The sequence below is a fragment of the Nicotiana tomentosiformis genome, chromosome 6 (assembly GCF_000390325.3).
Source record: "Nicotiana tomentosiformis chromosome 6, ASM39032v3, whole genome shotgun sequence".
NCBI lineage: Eukaryota > Viridiplantae > Streptophyta > Magnoliopsida > Solanales > Solanaceae > Nicotiana > Nicotiana tomentosiformis.
The window spans coordinates 13184206-13205029 of NC_090817.1; the positions used below are offsets into that span (position 1 = coordinate 13184206).

The window sequence follows — 20824 nt, forward strand, 5'->3', positions numbered from 1 at the left end:
AAGAATAACCCCGAATTCGTGGTTTAATTAATAATCACGAAAAAATAAAATAGAACAATTTAATAATACTGGACTTGGAAATGTTGTTACATATGTGGAAACTTTGTTCTCTCCTATTTCCTAATGCAAAACAAGAGTAGCAGCGCTCCGTAGAGCAAATTAAATAAGTTCTCAAATCGAACCAAAATATTACATGTCATAATAGCAGTTTTTCTAGTAGTATCGTTTTTCGTACATAATCGAAAGATGAACATAGATTGTATATAGCAAGCATGAACAAATATATCAGGAGCTGAATTAGTTTTTCGCTTGAATATCAAAACTCCCCCTCGTTGACTCCTTCCCCAAATCACAACCAGTAAAACTTAAATAACATATTCTATTTAGAATTGGAATTACTTTTCACCTTATGTTCTAAAATTTTCAATCTTTTATCTACATAATGGTGATTTGTGTTTATGATCTTCCCCTAATTGCTCCTTTGTCCACTAAAACACTTGCTTTAGGTTAGCGGTTCGAGTTTAAAGCCTTTACTCAAATAGATGTTTTCCTTGGGCTTCTGCAATCACAAATCCGTTATCGTCCAGCGGTTAGGATATCTGGCTTTCACCCAGGAGACCCGGGTTCGATTCCCGGTAACGGAATTTTAACACTTTTTGTTTTTTAGCCTTTTCGATTTCATAAATACTTTCTAGCACCCAAAGAAAAAGAAACTTAGTTGTAAGTGAAAATAGTATTTGAAATTTAGAATTGTTTTTGGACATGAATATAATTTTGGGTTGTTTTTGAAGTTTTGTGAGTGGTTTGAGTGAAAAATTTTGAAAAACTGCTTTTTGGAGTTTTTCAAATTTTCGAAAATTTTCAAAATGCTTTTTCAATTGGAAATTGGAAATTTTATGAACAAATGCTGATTTCGAAAAAAAGTAAAATTTTTTAGGAAAAAAAGATTTTTTTTTTATGTCCAATCGGGCTCTTAATATGGCGAAGGAAGAATTACTTTTCTTACTATATCACTACTTCCTTCCCACATTTATAATGGACTGATATGTAAGTATGATAATGGACTTTTTGCTCATTAATGGACAAGAGAAATTGAAATGCGTTTTTATTTTGTTATTGCTCTGTAAATTTGCTGTGTAGTATACTTTTAATAGAGTATATAATACTTCAATGAAAATTTCTGCATATTTTGTTTTATCCAGACTAAAAAGCTCTTGCAAAGGATCCTCAACTTAAAAGGCATATCGTATTTCTTTTCTTTTTTTTATATGGAAAAGAAAACGAATTTATTTTTTGCTGCAACATATTCATATTATTGTTCACTTTATTCAACTATATACTTACATTTTCATCTAAACTTTTGTAAATTACAAACAAAAGAAAATTCAGAGGTGAAGATAGAATTTTGAGTTTATGGGTTCTGAATTCTACAAAAGACTGTCTACTATGTTTCGAATAAATAATATACATATTAAGTGGATAATTTAACAAAAATAGACGGTCTGGACCAAAGCTACTAGGTATTGTCGAACCCATAAGCCCTACTCTAACTCCGCCCCCGAAAAAAATATAAACTAGTTACGATTATCATAGAAGTGAAAACTAACAAAAGAGAAAATTGTATTACGAACAAAATAAAAACTCAAGCATGATGACTCTTTTCGTAGAAATGTTTATGAATAACTGAAGTGCGTACAAGTTCGTAGTAGAAACCAAAAACTAAAGAGATAAAACAGAAGAAAATTAAGGAATAGAATGCAAATTCAGCGGTTATTTTTTCATACAATAAACAATATTAATAAAATAATATGCATGCTAAACAAATTAACAACGACCACTGATTTGTTGATTTATTCAAACAATATGCATGCCAAACAAATCCTTTTATAATACATGTGTTTACCTGAGCAGTTTTGGTTTTGATGATTTACAAAAGAACATATTCATGACCCAGGTCCATGGACAATGTACACAAGTGACGGACAGAATCAAGCAAAAGGCATGCACTTGAAAGGGATAAGTATAAGTGATTATTTCTGACAATCCCTGAACGGAAATATTGCATATTTGATAAGGATGGGGACTCCTTACTTGAAGAGAACTCTATCCAAGATAAGTGTCACGACCCAATTTCACCTATAGGTCGTGATGGCGCCCAACACTACAGCTAGGCAAGCCAACTAGTGATTTAAACACATATTCAACTCTTTAAAAATTAACTGAGTAATTAAACTCTTACAACTTGCAAGAATTAAGACAATATAAAAAGATCTGGTAAATTAAAAAAAATACCGAAACAGAATTAAATCCAAAAATTCTACTAGTGTGTGTGTCAAGACCTGATTTCATAAGTGTATGAGCATCTAGTAGATTATACAAAAATTTCAAATACTGTCAGAAATAAAATAGACAGATAAAATTTCAAGAAGAGGCACTAGTTGTTGCAGAACGACTCAGAAAGGCAGCTCATCACTAAGCCTCTGGATAACGTGAATGCGCGCCGATAGGTCCAACTATATCACCTGTCTTAGGTCCTGCACCAAAAGTGCAGCAAGTGTAGCATGAGTACGTTAATAACGTGTACCCAATAAGTATCAAACCTAATCTCGAAGAGGTAGTGACGAGAGGTCGACCTTGACACTCACTAAGGGTAAAATATAATAAATAAAATGACAATAGAAATATTTAAATCAATATGATTTGTAGAATTTACAATAATTTTTCTTAACCAACCGAAATAATTAAATTCCTTCAAATATGACAATTTCCCATTTATTTAACTTCACAAGCTGTAATTAAAATATCAAGGTATCGTGTCATTATTATTATTAGGCACGATTTCTGCTGAGGTCGTACGGCCCGATCCAGAGTGTTGTGTACACTGCCGAGGGACGTGCGGCGCGATCCATAGATGCATCTATACTACCGAGATGTTCGGCCAGCTCCACAAGAAAGGAGGAAATTTTCTTATGTACCTACAGAATGAGGATATATACAAGAAAAGAGGACATTTTTTTATGTACCTCCGGAATGAGGATATATATATATTATGAGATTAATGCAAGAGGGTGTACAATTTCTTTTAACAATTAATTAATTTATACAAAAATTCAAGTATATGAGATTTGTATCTTTTACTATTTTTCCTAACAATTTACAGTATAGTTCAAATACTTTAATTAAATAAAGGATACAATTAACACACGTAATTCATGATTTGAGTCCTAAACTATCCGGACTTTAGCATAAATAGTAGCTACGTACAGACTCTCGTCAGTTCGTGCATACGAAGCCCCCACAATTAGCAATAATTATTAATTTAAATTACTTAAGGGGTAATTTTCTCCTTACAAGGTTAGGCAAGAGACTTACCTTGACTTGCTCTAATTTAATCCACTAGTAGGCCTTTTTTCGATTATCCAACTCTGAATGGCTCGAATCTAGCCAAAATAATTCGATATAGTCACCAAAAATTATAGGAATCCGAAATTAACTCAAAAATCATCCGTAGGGCTCACATCTCGGAATCCGACGAAAATGACGAAATGTGAACGCCCATTCAACCATGAGTTTACCCATACCAAAATTACTAAATTTCGATAACAATTCTGCCCTCAAATCCTCAAATTTATCCAAGAGAGCTTTCAAACTTTTCCAACTTAATTCACCAATTAAATGATAAAAACAGTGATGGATTCGGGTAATTTAACCAATATTGAGTTAAGAACACTTATCCCGTTATTTTCTCTAAAAATCTCCCAAAATTCACCTCAATCTGAGCTCCAAATCGGTAATAATGGAAAATGGGACCATTTTCAGAACTTAAACTCACTTCCCAGTGATTTCTTCTACACGATCGCGAACCTTCTCACGCGATCGTGTAGCACAAATTTTTATTGTCCAAAAATAACCCTACGCGATAGCGAAAAATCCCACGCGATCACGATCCACTGACTCCGTAAACCTACGCGATCGCGAACCTTCTCGCGCGATCGCGAAGCATTAAGCACGTGGCCCAGCTCCCCCCCCCCCTTCGTTCCTCTTCGTGAACGCGGCCTTAGCCACGCGTTCGCATAGCATAGCTCGCCCAACCTACGCGATCGCGGACGTTTCCACGCAATCGCATAGAACAAATTTCCAGCTGCCCAATTAAGCCTACGCGATCGCGAACATTCTCACGCGACCGCGTAGAAGGAAACCATACACTAGATTTCAGCAAACTCCAAATCCAAAAATTGATCTGTTAGCCATTCGAAACTCACCCGAGTCCCTCGGGACCTCAATCAAATACACCAACAAGTCCTAAAACATCATACGAACTTAGTCGAAACCTCAAATCATATCAAACAACACTAAAACCATGAATCATACTCCAATTCAAGCTTAATGAAACTTTAAATTTCCAACTTCTACATTCGATGCTGAAACCTATCAAATCAAGTCCGATTGACCTTAAATTTTACACATAAGTCATAAATGACATAACAGAGCTATAAAAATTTTCGAAACTGGATTCCGACCCTGATATCAAAAATTCAACTCCCCGGTCAAACTCCCAAACTTAAATTCATGTTTTAGCCATTTCAAACCTCATTTAACTACATACTTCCAAATAAAATTTCGAACACACTCATAAGTCCAAAATTACCATACGGAGCTGTTAGAATCATCAAAATTCTATTTTGGGGTCTTTTACACATAGGTCGACATCCAGCCAATCTTTCAACTTTAGTTAAACTTTAGAACTATGTGTTCAAATCCATTCTAAAACCTCACCGGACCCGGACTAACCACCCCGTCCAGTCACTTAATAATTATAAAGCATAAATTGAGCAGTCAATAGGGGAACGGGATTCTAAATGTCAAAATGACCTGTTGGGTCATTATAATAAAGGCATAGTTAGATATCGAAGTTGACTAGAACTCTTCTACCAAGGAGGAGTAAAGCATTAGAACTCTAGTTAATCCTTATTTACTAACTCTATAAATACTTAGCCTTGGAATATAGGTGAAATAGTAAAGATAGTGATTCCGTGAGCACGGTTTCCAAATACCGCAGTGATGAGATCAAAAAGAGTGAAATTATCTAAATCTTTTGTATAAAATATAGTATATGTTCTTGCTAGAGATTTCATGTCCCTTATAATAGTAACTGAGCTCACTATTTATAGCTATGCCTAGAATAAAAGGTCCTAGGATCATACCCTTCTTTAATGCCAATTACGAGGGTCATTGATGGAGATGTAACGTTGAGTATAAATGACAAATTCTCTGTAATGGACCGTCGCTCTTAATGCTGTAGAATATTTCTTGGTAAATGCTATCGGGCGCAGAGCATTTAATACACTTTTATGAACGTTATCCGTTCCGGTGACAAGCGCAATGGCTGCGTTCGGTCCTCAACCATCTCATCCTGGATTCCACGTATCCTTCTTTTAGTCAGTCACGTGTCATATCATATTTTACCCTATACAGATAGTCCCCCTGCTTTCTAGTAATATAACTTTGTGTTACCGGGAAGTTGGTAGAAAATACCTTTTTGGAGGGAATTACTATAACTCCTTCTGAAGGCCTCTAACAGTTGATTAGATGCACGTCTCTCCGCATTTAATTCCATGAACATGCGTCATCCCATGATTCAACACAGCTTTTGCCGATTATCGAGGTAATCATGGCCATGAATTTAGCCGCCAGAATTTCACCTATACGCAACTTTATTTTCCTTTACGTTTCACAATTACTTGAGTTTTTGATTTGCATCCTTGTTTTCTATCCTTTTCCTAATTTTCTTCAAACACAAACTCTTTAGCTTCTTCTCTTCCAATGGCTTCTTCTTTCAAACGTGGTGGTTCTTCAAAGAATAAGAACAAAGCCGAGGACTCCATTCCTCCAACAGTGGATTCCATCATCCCAAGAAGCCTTAGTACTTCGAAAGATTTTGAAGAGAAGTTTCCTACTGCTAACCCTCGTATATGGGCTGTTAGTAGGTATCTATCTTCCATTTGTCCTTCCAGTATTCCTGTTGTGAAGGAGGACTGTCGCTGCAATGAGTTGGAAATTATCGCTCCTGATCGGTAGCGAGTGACACTTCCCAAGGAAGGTTTGACACACTTTTTCACGTATCCCTGTACTTTGGGTGCGTTTTCTTTGAGCGGAGAGCTTGATTCCATGATTGCAGAGTTTTTCCTTCGCTATCAGGTAAGTTTGGCACATGTAAGTTCTTCTGTGTGGAGGATGATCGCCTGCCTCCGACGCTTATGCCAAAAAACTGGAGAGGAGCTAACCTTTGCAATGATAAACCTTCCGCGGGGGAATGATAAACCTTTGCAAGCGTGGCCACCATGCTTTGTTGTCTAGCATGAATGATGAAAACGATAATGGATGGATGGAACGGTTCGTTGCAGTTGCTACCAACGACATTATTCTGACAACGACTTCATCCTTTCCGGTCGCTTGGAACCGCACTCGTAAGTTCTTTGTATAATATTCCTCTTACTGTATATTCTTCTATGGTCGTATCATATCTTCACCCTCCACATGTTTTAGCAACTTGATGGCTCCCACCGGTGGTGGAAGGTTTGAACTGGTGGGTTCAGAAGATTTTGGACGTCACAACGCCGAAAACTCATTCGTGGAAAGAACTGGCCCTTAAGTACGGGTGGAATGCCAAAAATCATGATAACTCTAATTTACCTTGCTTCTATTTTTGTATATGGAGAACTTGGTTGAACTCTTCTGACTTTGTTCATGGAATTAGGTCTATTTGTAGGCTCTGTCGCTGTCCCTGAGGAGGACATTCTGGCAGATCTTGCTGATGCAACGAGGCTGCTTCAGGAAGCACTTACTCGAATAGGAATCTCTGGGCTTGTTTCGGGTGCAAATATTTCTTTACGGAGTTCCCGGCCAAAGGATAAACTAATAAAGAGAAGGCGTTCCTCCGCGGACGGGGAAAAGAATAAAAGGGCAAAGATTGCTACCCCCGAGTCATCTCTGGTGGTGATGATGACTGGTCTTCCTTCCGTTCATAGACACCATGATAATTGATGATGATGAAGAAGTTGTTGATGAGGGAGCTTCTTTACACAGAAGGCGGCGATCCTCATCATCTCAGTAGAATGTTCAACCTGTTGAGATAGTTTCACCAACTGAAGACGACGTCTTAGCACTTTGGGGGAAATCTGATTTAGTACAATATGCTAACTCCCGCTTTTGGGCCCCAATTGTTGTAACTGGTGCTGCGAGGCTGAGCACCGGGTCCCTTCCGTCTTTGGTTGCGAGTATCAAATAACCAACACAACATTGGATGTAGCTTCTTCTCACTCTTCAACTCCATTAGCTTCATCCCCACCTTCACCAATACCAGCAACTGCTACATCATTTCTATCAACTCCACTACTCTTCCACTAGTGGTTGCTACACCATCTCCATCGGTCGCATTTGACCATGAAGAAGGTGTTCCTCTTCCACAGTCCCCAGTTCATGGGAATTTTGGGTAAAATTATTCCGCCCCTTTTGAAGATCCACAAAGTAGGAGGAACGTCACTCTTTCGGTCTCTATCGGGTGCAACTTGTTGTCCCAGCCGGTGGAGCTTGTTGACTCTCTGAAGCCTTTGGCTTCAGAAAAGGACTAGGAAAAGATTCAGGCACTCTCAGGAGAGTGCTTGTTGAACAATGCCATGAACAATGCCACAACGGTACGTTCTTTTCTTCCTTTGTCACTTCTTCTAATTTAGTATGCATGTATTCTAAGCTTTACTTCTTGTTTTGTAGGCCAACTTTCTTTCTTCTGAGGGACTTTAAAGGTTGATTCACGAGAAGGAAGACCTTACTTCTGAACGGGATCAGCTTTTGGCGGAACGGGACAAGACTGTTCTTCGCCTCTCAAAAGTGGAAACCAGAGCTGCTGAGGCTGCTGTCTTGGAGGCTCGTCTGTAGCAAAGAGAGAAAGAAGTGGTAACCCTTAGCCAAGAAATTGGGCCGCTGAGGGTTAGATTTGATGAGGCCAAGGCCAAATGGATAGAAGTCCAGGACGCCGTTCTTACTGCAGCCGACCGCGAGGCTGCCTCCGCTGAAAGAATGATTAACTTGGAGGCAACATTGAACTCCAAAAGTGAAGAGCTTGCTGCTGTGGAGGTGAAACATGCCCAGCTACAAGAGAACTACAGGAAAACTATTGAGCATAATAGGCTTTTTTAGCTCAACTATCAGCCTCCAATCTGCTAGATCCGCCCGAGAAAACCTTTCCGCCGATGTCACTCAACTCAATTAAGAACTTACGCGTTGAGAGGATTCCCTCATTATTGAGAAAACTTATTCCATGTATAGCATGAGGAGAAAAACCTTGGAAGAGGCCAAAGCTGGTATCATCGATGTTGATGCCAAAATTGCTAAGGCCCGAGAGCTTGAGTTGGTTGCAAAAAAATGGACTCCAGGTGCACTCTGATGCTCCATGTTCTTCTGATTCCGGTTCCGAATTTTCGAAAACTGAAGAAGGATCGGAAGGCGATGAGGCCTAAGGACAAATTGGGGAAAGCACTGAGCCATCGGTGGAACCAACTACTCTATCCGGCAATGCAGATACTTCTCTTCCTCCTGGTCCCGGAGGCTTTGCAGTTTAGCTTTTCCTTTTTTTCTCATTTTTTAATTGTAACGTTTTGGCCCGTTCTTGTGAATAAAGACATACTTTTTGTTCAAAATATCTTTTGAGTCTTACTTTCATTTGAATATCCATGCAAGCTTTTAACTTTTTCATTTGCTCAAGTATTCTGCGCATGTTGTTCAATTCGCGCTTTACTATGTGTAGTCTTAGATGCCTTTTCTTCAAAGAATTTTGCTTCCTAGTATTATCCCTTTTACGTGAGGGTTTTTGTGAAATTTTGCGCAAGTTTGCCTTTTACGTGAGGGTTTCTATGAATATTTATGCAAGTTTCCCTTTTACGTGAGGGTTTATATGAATATTTGCGCAAGTTTGCTTTTTTCATCCTTTTCATATGCAACTTCGGGTGTATTTATTTTTTTCCGATGGCATTTTGGATTTCAGGCATTGATTCTTCCAGAACCAACCCTTTAACGTAGGGGTTTTTATAAGAGAGGACCCTCTTATGTTTACAGTGCTCTTGAAGAGGACGTCTCCTGTTCATTATGGAACTAACATTTGAAGTACTTGTTTAACTTTGAAATGACAAAATCAACTCATCGCTCAGACAAGAAACAAGATAAATGCAAAAGGATTTCATTTTATTCCTTCTATTTTCAAAAATTACATAAGCATTTTGCTATGCATAAAAGAAATTGCCATTACTTGTGACTATCTTATATGTTCTTGCCATAGATTTCGTGTCCCTTATAATAGTAACCGAGCTCACTATTTATAGTTATGCCTAGGGAAAAAGGTCCAAGGATCATGCCCTCCTTTAATGCCAATTATGAGGGTCATTGATGGAGATGTAACGTTGAGAATAAATGCCAAATTCTCTGTAACGGACCATCACTCTTAATAGTGTAGAATATTTCTTAGTAAATACTATCGGGCACAGAGCATTTAATACACTTTTATGAACGTTATCCATTCCAGTGACAAGCGCAATGGCTGCGTTCGGTCCTCAACCATTCCATCTTGAATTCCATGTGTCCTCCTTTTAGTTAGTCACGTGTCATATCATATTTTACCCTATATAATTGTAGTAGGGCTTTTGAGTTGTACCTTTCAGCTTTATCTATAAGCAATTTTACTAGGTACTCTGAGTGTTGTATTCAAGTTAGAGTTAACTTGAAGTTGTCGCAACAACTATAGGCTGGTTGCCACAAAGGGTTAGAGGTAATCCTTGGGTTTACAAAGAGTTTTGTTAGTGTTGTTTTTGGCTCAGTGATTTAGTGAAGTGTTGGGGGAAATCCTACTGGTAGTAGGTCGTATTTCTTTTACCTTTTGAGCAAGGTGTTTTTCATGTAAAAATACTTGTGTTCTTTACTTTTCGTATTTATTATTCTGCAAAAGTAGTATAAGGAACACATAGAAGAACCAAGTCCTTCTATAATCTGTGCATGTAAAAAATTGGACACCACACAAATCACCCCCCTCCCCCCTTTCTTGTGTTGTATTGAAATACAAAAAATCAATTGGTATCAGAGCAGGTTATCCTTGAAGAGGCTAATACCTTAGGAAAAGATCAAGATGAGGGAACTACCTGAAAACTGTAAAGAGCAATCCACCACTAGGCTACCACTATTCAATAATCACTACTATTCTTTGTGGAAGGAGAGGAGAAGAGATCACTTGAAGATGACTGATGTATGCTTCAAATATGGTTAAAAGAACCACATGATCAAGAACAGTCCTATGTGGGAAATCGAGTGGAAAAAGGAGAAATCTGAAAGAAGGAACATGTTCATGACTAGAAGAGCTACAACAAAAGTTCACCCAAAGCAATGGTTGCTACGTGGAAAGATAGTTCAGATGAGGACACTGATGATAATGTTGAACGAGCTCTTATGGCAATTAGAGAGTCTGAAGATGAACCTGATGAAGAATCTAAGATAAGTTTTTCGGCCCTAAAGGATAAATTAAATTCTTTTCTAAAGATAGACTATTAGAACTATTGCTAACTTTAGTTGATGAATATAAGAATATAAGTTCTGAAAAAGAACAGTTGTTAAAAGAGTGTAACTTTTTAAAAGTAAAGTGCAAAAACCTTGAAATTAGGGCTTGTGAAACTGAAAAAGAAAATAATGTTTTGAAGAACCAGGTTCATGCACTTGACATAGTTGTTTTAGAACTTAGATCTGATAATCTGAAATTGAAGTTAGGCACGGGTAAAGAAATAGATAATGTCATACAACTAACATTAGAAGAAGATTTAGGAAAGGTAAAATATGAACTATACAAAAGGGATGAACAGGTAAGAGCTTTGAATGAGGACTTGGCTAAGGTTTAGCATGAAATTGATAGAACATGTAAATGGAACAAGTCCTCTGATGTACTTTCATGGATACAATAACACTATAGTAGCAATAGAAATGGACTTGGCTTTGGGAACTCTGCACCTAAATGGGATTCCAAAAGCGAGTACCTAACACTTTCTGAGAACAGGATTTGCACTCACTGTGGTAATACTGGACACTATAGGAGTGAATGTGTAGCAAAAGAAAAGGCAAATCTAAGGAATAAAGCTTTTGTTCTAGGGAAGAATAGGCTTCCAAGTTGGGAAAAGACAAATTTGATTTATCCATTTGCCCATAGAAAGGGACCCAAGCTAGTTTGAGCTCCTAAGACTAACTTCTGATTTTCTTTTGCAGGTCCAAGTGAGAGAGAGAGCAACCAAAAATGATATATGGAAAGTGGTTGCTCAAAACACATGACAGGAAATAAGAAAAAGGTTCCTTTTAACTTGTGGCCTTTAAAGGAGGTAATGTCTCCTTTGAAAATGGAAAGAAAGTCTTGGAGGGAAGAAGAGTGAATAATATATATTGTGGATCTGTCCACATTCTCAGATAATGATCTCACTTACTTGAGTGTCATGGACATTGATCCCCTCCTTTGGCATAAGAGACTTGGACATGCTAGTCTAAATCAACATAATAAACTAGTCTCCAAGGACTTGATGATAGGACTGCCTAACATTAAGTTCAAGAAAGATATAGTTTGTATGGCTTGTGCAAGAGGGAAACATGTAAGATCTTCTTTTAAAAGAAATAAAATGGTAAGCACTACTAGGTCGATGGAATTGGTCCATATGGACCTGTGTGGACCAATGAGGACAATGAGCATAGGTGGTAATAAATATGTTATGGTGTTTGTTGATGATTATTCTAGGTTTACTTGGACACTGTTTTTAACATCTAAAGATGGAGCATTTGACATCTTGACTTCATTTGTTAGAAAAACTCAGAAACAACTAGGTAATCAACTTGCATCAATTAGGTCTGATTATGCTAAATTTTTTGAATTTTATGATGAGCATGGCATATATCATTATTTCTCTGCTCCTAGAACTACACAACAAAATGGAGTAGTTGAAAGAAAGAATAAGACCTTGGAGGAAATCGCTAGGAATATGTTACTTGCTAGTAAATTGCCTCATAGCTTCTGGGCAGAAGCTGTGAACACTACATGTTATATCATAAATAGGTTCATGACTAGACCTCTTGTTGAGAAGACTTCCTATGAGTTACTTAAAGGGAGAAAGCCAAATATATCCCACCTTAGAGCATTTGGATGCAAGTGCCTTATGCATAATAATGGAAAGGACTCCCTAGGTAAGTTTGATCCCAAAAGTGATGAGGGAGTATTATTAGGATATTCTTACATAATAAAGCTTATAAGATTTATAACAAAAGAACCATGTGTATAGAAGAAAGGGTACGTATGGTTTTTGATGAAACTAACATTCTTTCTGAGAGGCGGGAACATGATGATGAAGCAATTGGGCTGGTAAGAAACTCAAATGAAACCATAGTCTTGGCTGAAGCTGCACCAGAGGAAGAAAAAGATGACGGAATAGGACTTTCCACCCAGGGCAACCTGACAGGGGAAACTGAACAAAGAGGAACTAATCCTCAAATCACGTGGAAGCCTGTCCATGAACATATTCCTCAGCAACAGAACCAGGAAGGAACATCCAAAGAAATTGACACTCATATTGCAATATCCACAAAATTGGATATGGATGAACCTGGTTCATCCGTTGATCAGAAGATGTATAGCGAAATGATTGGCTCTTTGTTATATCTCACTGCTAGTAGACCTAATATTGTTTTCAGTTTAGGCCTTTGTTATAGATTCCAGGAAAATTCAAAGGAGTCTCACTTGACTGCTGTCAAGAGGATCTTGAGATAACCAAAAGACACCACTGATCTCTGCCTATGATATCCAAAAGGTAGTAATTTTAACTTAGTGGGATATGTTGATGCTGATTATGCAGGGTTTCTTGTGAATAGAAAGAGCACTTCACGTATGGCACACTTTCTTGGCTCATGTCTTGTGTCTTGGGCCACCAAAAAGCAAAATTTTGTGACCTTGTCTACTGCTGAAGCTGAGTATGTGGTTGCTGCCTCATGTTGTGCTCAATTGTTATGGATCAAACAACAAATAATGGACCTTAGAATTTATGTAGGTTGTATCCACATATTTTGTGACAACACCAGTGCAAATAGTATGACCAAGAACCCGATTCATCACAAAAGAACTAAGCACATAAATGTTATGCATCACTTTTTGAGGGACAACTTTGAGAAGGATTTGATCACTGTGGAATTATATACTACTGATAAGAAAATAGGTGACATCTTTACAAAAGTTTTGAGCAGAGATCACTTTGAAAAGAACATGTTAGAATTAGGGATGATTAAGTATCACCTAAAAGAAATTGATTCTAACTCAATGATTGGTTAGATAATTTGTGAATTTTATGAATAATTAAATTAGATATTGCTCAGTCTCATGCTTTTATTAGTATACTCTTGTGCCATGTGCTAAAATGTCTCACTGATATCTAATGATATTATCCTTATTTTCTTGGAAAAAATCAGTCTTAAACAAGAGAATATTCAGAAGAATCTGGTTCATCGAGCTTATTAGGTATGTATTCTATACTCCGCATAATTTGAAATAACTGCATATGGATCATGAACTAAAAAGAGTCCCACTTTATCCTAAACTACTTTTGAACCAATCAGTTACAAACGAACAAGTTTTACCCCTAAACCCACGCGCCATAATTATCGAGATTTTTGGGGAAGAGTCTGACGCCTCTTCAAACTGAAACTACCAAGATGAAAAGACTTTTAACCTCCAAAATGTTGTTGTTACACACTCAACCTTTTCCATATTTATATTGATCTGGCCTTACCCTCTTATCTCAAATTGTTTCGAAAGATCAAAATCTCCAAAACCTCAAAACTCTCTTTATTTCTCTCAAAAGTTTTAACTAATCAAATGGAAAACACCCATGAGAATCCCAAAAACTCTTAAAACCTTTGCTCACCACCCAAAGAACTTTCACCCACACTTTCGACCACCCAAACCCCTAAGAAAAGGCATATCAAAATAATTGCACGTAAAATTGTAACAAGCAGAGAACAAGCCAAGAATTGAATGAGAAGCTAGAAGCCAATCAAGCAGAAGAATCATAAAATTCTTATGATTCTTTCCGGTCTGTGACTAAGGGGGAAGAACCAATTTCTTCTGAAATTGAACAGGTAACCTCTGAGTTTGGTTTTAAAATTGCAAAAAATCTTGAGAATTGGTTTATTTTGGTTGGGTCTAAGGCTAGTATTGAAAAGGGAAATGTTGTTATTGAATACATTGGTGGTAAAAATAAAAAATAAAAAATGAAAAAAGAGCGAGGATATTGAAGTATATGTGAGGGTAAAGGGAGAATAAAGAGTGGTTGGAGCTCCTTCACTCACTCTTGTTAGTTTGACTGAAGAAGCTGGAGCAATGATTGTATTGAGTGAAGAGATTAGTGATAATGAGAAGACTATAGATGAAAGTTTGGGGATAGAATCACAAGAGATAGGTGATAGTTCTGGTGATAGAAGTGCAGCAGATGGGCTGGTTAGGATAAGGAAATGGGTTCATGAACCAGTTCATTCTCTTGCTAAAATAGATAAGAGCCCCGATCTGCAAAAGGTGTCAGATAGTTACAATCAAAAGAAGAAGAGTAAAGTTGGAAATATAACAGAAAAGGGCATGGGAGGCACTAAGAGAAAGAATGATCCTTCTATATATGTAGTAACTCCTCCCACAAGAGGAAGAGCTACAAGGAGCCAAAAGAAGCAGAGCGAGGCCTATGTGAAAAGGGCCTTAACTGAGAGTACCAAGAAGTCACTTGGAAAGAAAAGAAAAAAGGCTGATAAGCTAAGTGGAGTAGTCCAAATTGACGTGATGAACCTGGTTCTTGAAGATGAATATGAGAATGTGGAAGTACCCACACCTAGTGCCAAAAAAAGAAAGACTTCTTGTAATGACCCGACTAGTCATTTTGAGCTTTAGTACGTCGTTCAGCAGTTTAAGGCCTTGAGTAGCTTCACTTCAGGTATTATGACTTGTACGTGTGATCGAAATTGAATTTCCAGAAGTTCAGAGTTGATTTGGAAAGAAAATTCTAATTTCGGAAGCTGTAAGTTGGAAAAATTGAGTAAGGTATGACTTTTGAGTAAATGACTTTGGAATCGGGATTTAAAGGTTCCAATAAATTTGTATGATGATTTCAGACTTGGGCGTATGTTCGGGTTGAGCATCGGGTGATCTGGGAGAATTTCGGCACCTATTATGGAAGGTTGGCATTTTGGAAGTTTAAGAAGTTCTAAGTTTGATTTGAAATGAATTTTGATGTTATCGATGTCTGTTTGGGATTCGAGCCTTGGAATAGGTTTGTATTGTGATTTATGACCTGTGCGCAAAGTTTGGTGTCATTCCCGAATATTTTGATATGAATCAGACGCGTTCGTCGAAGTTTGAAAGTCTGAAAGATTAAAGAAAGATTTCGATCAGCGATTCGTAGTTTCAATAGTGTTTGGCATGGTTTGAGGCCTCGACTAAGTCCGTGTCGTGTTTTGGGATGTGTTGGTATATTTGGACGGGGCCCCGGGTGCAGATCAAATCGAAAATGGATCGAGTTTGGGCTTGGGAGAAGTGCTGAGGCAGCTGGGATCTGGTGCAATCGCACCTGCGTGAAAAGGGCCGCATGTGCGAGCCCGCAAAAGCAGGGTTGTGGTCACAGAAGTGACATTTGGACTGAGTTGGGATGGCCGTATATGCGAGGTTATTTTCGCATCCGCGAGCCCGCATATGCGACGAATGCTCTGCAGAAGCGGAATAGGCCAGCTGGGCAAAGGGCCGCAGGTGCGGAGTTTGGGCGCGTAGATGCGCATCCGCAGAAGCGGAGAACGCACAGCAGAAGCGGAGGCTAGACCTTTGTCCGCAGAAGTGGACTTGACTGGGCCTAGGGGGAACCACACCTGCAATAGGAATTTCCACAGGTGCGGAGCCACAGAAACGGCTAATGGACTGCAGGTGTGAAGGTCGCTGGGCAGTGATGTATTTTAAATCCAAGACTTAGCCCATTTCTCTCCCATTTTCATTTGGCTGGGAGATATTTGGAGCTCTTGGAGGGAAGATATTCATCATCTATGTCAAGTTAAGTAATTTCCACATATTGTGAGTTAAATACATGGTTTATATGTAGATTTGAACATGGAAATGAGTAGAAATTTGGGATTTTGGTAGAAAACATAGAAATTGGTATTTTTGGATTTTTATCACGAAATTGGACATGAAATTAGAAATAAATTATATATTTGGGTTCGTAATGTTATGAGTAAAGTTTATCTTCGATAAATTTCAGAATCCGGGTAGGTGGGCCCAAGAGTTGACTTTATTGGCTTTTAGAGCGGAGTTGAGGATTGTTATGAATTGATTAATTATGGGTAATGGAGTATATGGATTTGCACATTTGTTTGACTAGGTTTGGAGACATATGCATCGGTTTGAGGTGTTTGAGAGGTGTTGGAGCCGGTCATGAAATTTCATAGCGAGGTAAGTCTCCTATTTAACCTTGTGAGGGGGAAACTAACCCCTAGGTGATATTTATTGTTATGTGCAACTAGTTGTGGGTGCTACGTACACACGAGGTGACGAGATTCTGTACGTAGCTAAAGCATGTTTATGTCCGGGTAGACTTAGGACCTTATCATGTAATATTTGAATTATTTGTACTCATTCTGCTGGATTAATTAATTGAAGTTATAATTGAAATTGATTTAGAAATAAATATATGTATACTAGGACGAACCTTATCACTTTGAGTTGTGGGCGAGTTATTTGAGAAATGGTAAAGATTATATTCACTTTGTGCTCATGTACTATATTGTAAGCACGGGTCTCGTAATTTGGTAACTTCCTTCCTTTCGTGTGGAGCGGGCCGAACGCCTCGGCAGTATAATAGATGCATCTATGGTTCATGCCGCTCAACCGTTGGCAGTGTACACATTATTCTGGATCGGGCCGAACGACCTCGGCAGAATCGTTTGTTATATCATTAGTAGTCTGAATATTAACGAGATAATCTTTCCACTGATGCCCAACATTTTATATGGTATTCCTTATGTATTTGATATTGGCACTTGACATTTTTTGAGTTGTTAAGGTAGAGTACAAGATCGAGAAATTCACACTTTAAAAGAAATATTTGGAAGATTATAAAATTTACAGATCCACCCCACTATCGCTATGCACTTCATATCTGTTATGAATTATTATATTATTTTATTGGACCTCTAGTAAATGTCGATCTCTCGTCACTACTTCTCCGAAGTTAGACTAGATACTTACTGGGTACGTATTGATTTACGTACTCATGCTCCACTTCTGCACTAAATGTGCAGGATCTGACAGGTTCATTTGGTGATCATCTTAGCTCGTGGGCGCACCAGTTGAAGAGACTTTATGTGAGTTGCATTCGAGGTTATACATCACAGTCCACTGAGTCTCCATCGTACTATTTACTTTATCTTGTCTTATTTACATTTTGACAAATGTTATATTATTATTGTACTCCTTAGAAAATTCTCATGCACTTGTGACACCGGGTCTTGGGGTTATACTAGTTGATGCTTACGATTTCGTATGTTATTATCGACTTCCATTTCTTTTATAAACTACAAATGTTGTACGTTTTCGTGGATTTAGAAGTGTAAATCTCCTTCCTTATTAAAATCTATATTGTCGAAAGTAATAAAATGAGTAATTAAATTGATAAATCACCGTTGGCTTGCCTGATGGTGGTGTTAGGTGAAATCACAATCTATAGTGGATTTTGGGTTGTGATACTTCTCAAAAGAATTTTCGAGAAATAGAGGCCGAGACAGAGAGGTCAATTGTGTCTAAAAGAACTAGGTCTGCCAAAAGGAGAAATGAGGCTCAAATAGTAGAAGAAAATGGCTAAGGATGCTGAGATTGAAAGGCTGAAGAAACGATTGACTGAAGTAGAGGCTGAGAAAGACCTTCTCAAGTCTGAGCTTGCTAAGTAAAATGAGAAGAATGATGGTAGTTTTCAATATACGCTGAAGCTGCTTCAAGCCAAGAACCAAGAACATGGTCCTTCCCAGTCCTAAATCCCTCCTAGCCCAGTTGTAACCAGTGACCCAAGTGGGATTTCTCTGTTTTTTTCCTCATGGTTCTATGTTTTTATTTCTTTTTATGCCTTGTGGTAGGATCTTATCGATCAAAATAATTCACTGCTTTTGCTCTAATTGTTTGTTGATATTTCTTAGATGGCTAATATCCTTAGATTAAAAAAGAAAAAAATGAATCCATAATTGTATTTGAAGTAGCCCTAGTGGCCATGAGTGATATCTGTTAAAATATGGTTGCTTAACTTAATTATGCAACTTTTTGATGATGCCAAAAAGGGGAAGAAAAGGTGTACTTTTGCTTTGGACTGTGATGTTTATAACCTAATGAACCTGGTCCTTGATGATTTGTGCATTTAAATGGAAAGCGTTCTGACATTGTGTTTGATGTTGAGCTAAGCTAAAACAGGTTCCATGCTTTTGAAAAGCACAGAGTTTGTCATCATCAAAAAGGGGGAATTTATTTACCTGAGCAGTTTTGGTTTTGATGATTGACAAAATAACACATGCATGAACCAGGTCCATGTACAGTATACACAGGTGACAGACAGAATCAAGCAAAAGGCATGCACATGGAAGGGATAAGTATAAGTGGTTATTTCTGATAATCCCTGAACGAAAAGGTTGCATATTTGATAAGGAGCATGACTCCTTACTTGAAGAGAACTCTATCCAAGGCAAAGTTAGAAGTTGAAGATGACTAGAACTCTTCTACCAAGGAAGAGTAAAACATTAGAACTCTAGTTAATCTTTATTTACAAACTCTATAAATATCAGCGTTGTTCTCTTTTACAGGTGACGCACAAACGCTGAAGTTAAACGTGAGTTGAAAGCAAAATAACAAGGCATTTTGCAAACAATTCTTGTGTGATTCAAGTGTCTATCTTTTATTCTAGTTTCATTGTAGTAGGGCTTTTGAGTTGTACCTTTCAGCTTTATCTATAAGCAATTGTACTAGGTACTGTGAGTGTTGTATTCAAGTTAGAGTTAACTTGAAGTTGTCGCAACAGCTAGAGGTTTGTTGCCACAAAGGGTTAGAGGTAATCCTTAGATTTACAAAGAGTTTTGTAAATGCTGCTTTTTGGATCAGTGATTTAGTGAAGTGTTGGAAAAAATCCTACTGGGTAGTAGGTCATGGTTTTTTTACCTTTTGAGTCAGGTGTTTTTCACGTAAAAATACTTGTATTCTTTACTTTTCGCATTTATTATTCCGCAACAGTAGTATAGGAAACACATAGAAGAACCAGGTCCTTCTATAATATGTGCACGTGAAAAAATAGACATCACACAAACCACCCCCTCTCTTGTGTGGTATTGAAGTACAAAACATTAACATGTCTGATTAGTAAATAGTAGTAGTAGTACTGTTTTTCAATTTCTTGGGGAAATAAATAGAGAAAGAATTGCATAAATAAGCTTATGAAAGTTACTTATAGCTTGTTTGGCCAAACTTCTCCAAAGGACAATTATTTTTTTCAAAAGTATTTTTTTTCCTCAACGTAAGGTGTTTGGCCAAGCTTTTGGGAGGAAAAAGTGCTTTTGAGAAGAAGCAGAAAAAATAGCTTCTCCCCAAAAGTATAAGCAAAAGCAGTTTTGACTTTTCTTATTACCAAAAATATCTTTAAAAATATATAGTATATACCAATATAACCTTACTTATTTAAACATAATACTTTTTTTTTCTTCTATTTTGTTTTTGTGCCTAAGGGCTAATATATAAATAAAATCCCAAAAATGGGTCCAATGCTTACAAGATGTCCAAACAAAAAACCAAAATAGAAGTTGCATGAAGCTACTAGCTATTAAAAAAGATAGAAAAGCTAAAATCTAATGAACTAACTATTACAACATGATAAGTTGAATGCTTCCTTCTCCTATTAGTGTGTGTGAATTCAATTGTCATTGGCAAATACCAAGCAGCACCTATCAAGCTCTCACCAGGTGCCAGGGTATATTGTCCATAGTCTAAAATGAATTCCAAACATCTCCACCACAGAGTTGAAGTCCTCATCGTCCTCCAAGTGCCGCTACTATATGATCTCCATATGCAGTGGATTGATTTTGTTCAAGTATTAATCATGTGCTCACTCATCAAGATTAATGTGTAGAAGAGGGGCATGGCTTTAGGTAGGCTTTGCAAGGCAAAAGCCAGGCTTGAGCTGGCTTTAGGCAAGCTTTACAAGGCAAAGGCCAGGCATGCGCTGGCTTTAGGCAGGCTTTGCAAGGCAAAATCCAAGCATGAGCTGGCTTTAGGCAGGCTTTGCAGGCCAAAGGCCAGGCGTGAGCTGGCTTTAGGCAGGCTTTACAAGGCAAAGGCCAGGCGTGAGCTGGCTTTAGCCAGGCTTTACAAGGCAAAAGTCAGGCATGAGTTGGCTTTAGCCAGGCTTTACAAGGCAAAAGCCAGGCATGAGCTGGCTTTAGGCTGGCTTTACAAGGCAAAATCCAGGAATGATCTGGCTTTAAGAAGACTTTGCAAGGCAAAAGCCAGCATGTGCCTTTTTGTGATCTTGTAAGCACAGATCATTCCCTACTAGAACCTTTAATGTAGACATCATTCAAAACATTGCTAAACCATCCTCAGATTAAGCTTGAAAGCATGCTAATACCACTGAGAAATGATTCAACAATCTCCAAAAATACCATATGATGGGTTCAACATCTTCCTTAGCATTTGGACATATCAGTTTGTTCAGAG

At 37.8% G+C, this 20824-nt stretch overlaps 1 non-coding gene across 1 annotated transcript; it reads left to right on the forward strand.

Annotated features, from left to right (window-relative positions):
• The first annotated feature begins 572 nt into the window (after positions 1-572).
• On the forward strand, positions 573-644 carry TRNAE-UUC (transfer RNA glutamic acid (anticodon UUC)). Its single transcript has one exon. It is a non-coding gene; the product is annotated as a tRNA-Glu (tRNA).
• The last annotated feature ends 20180 nt before the right edge of the window (positions 645-20824 follow it).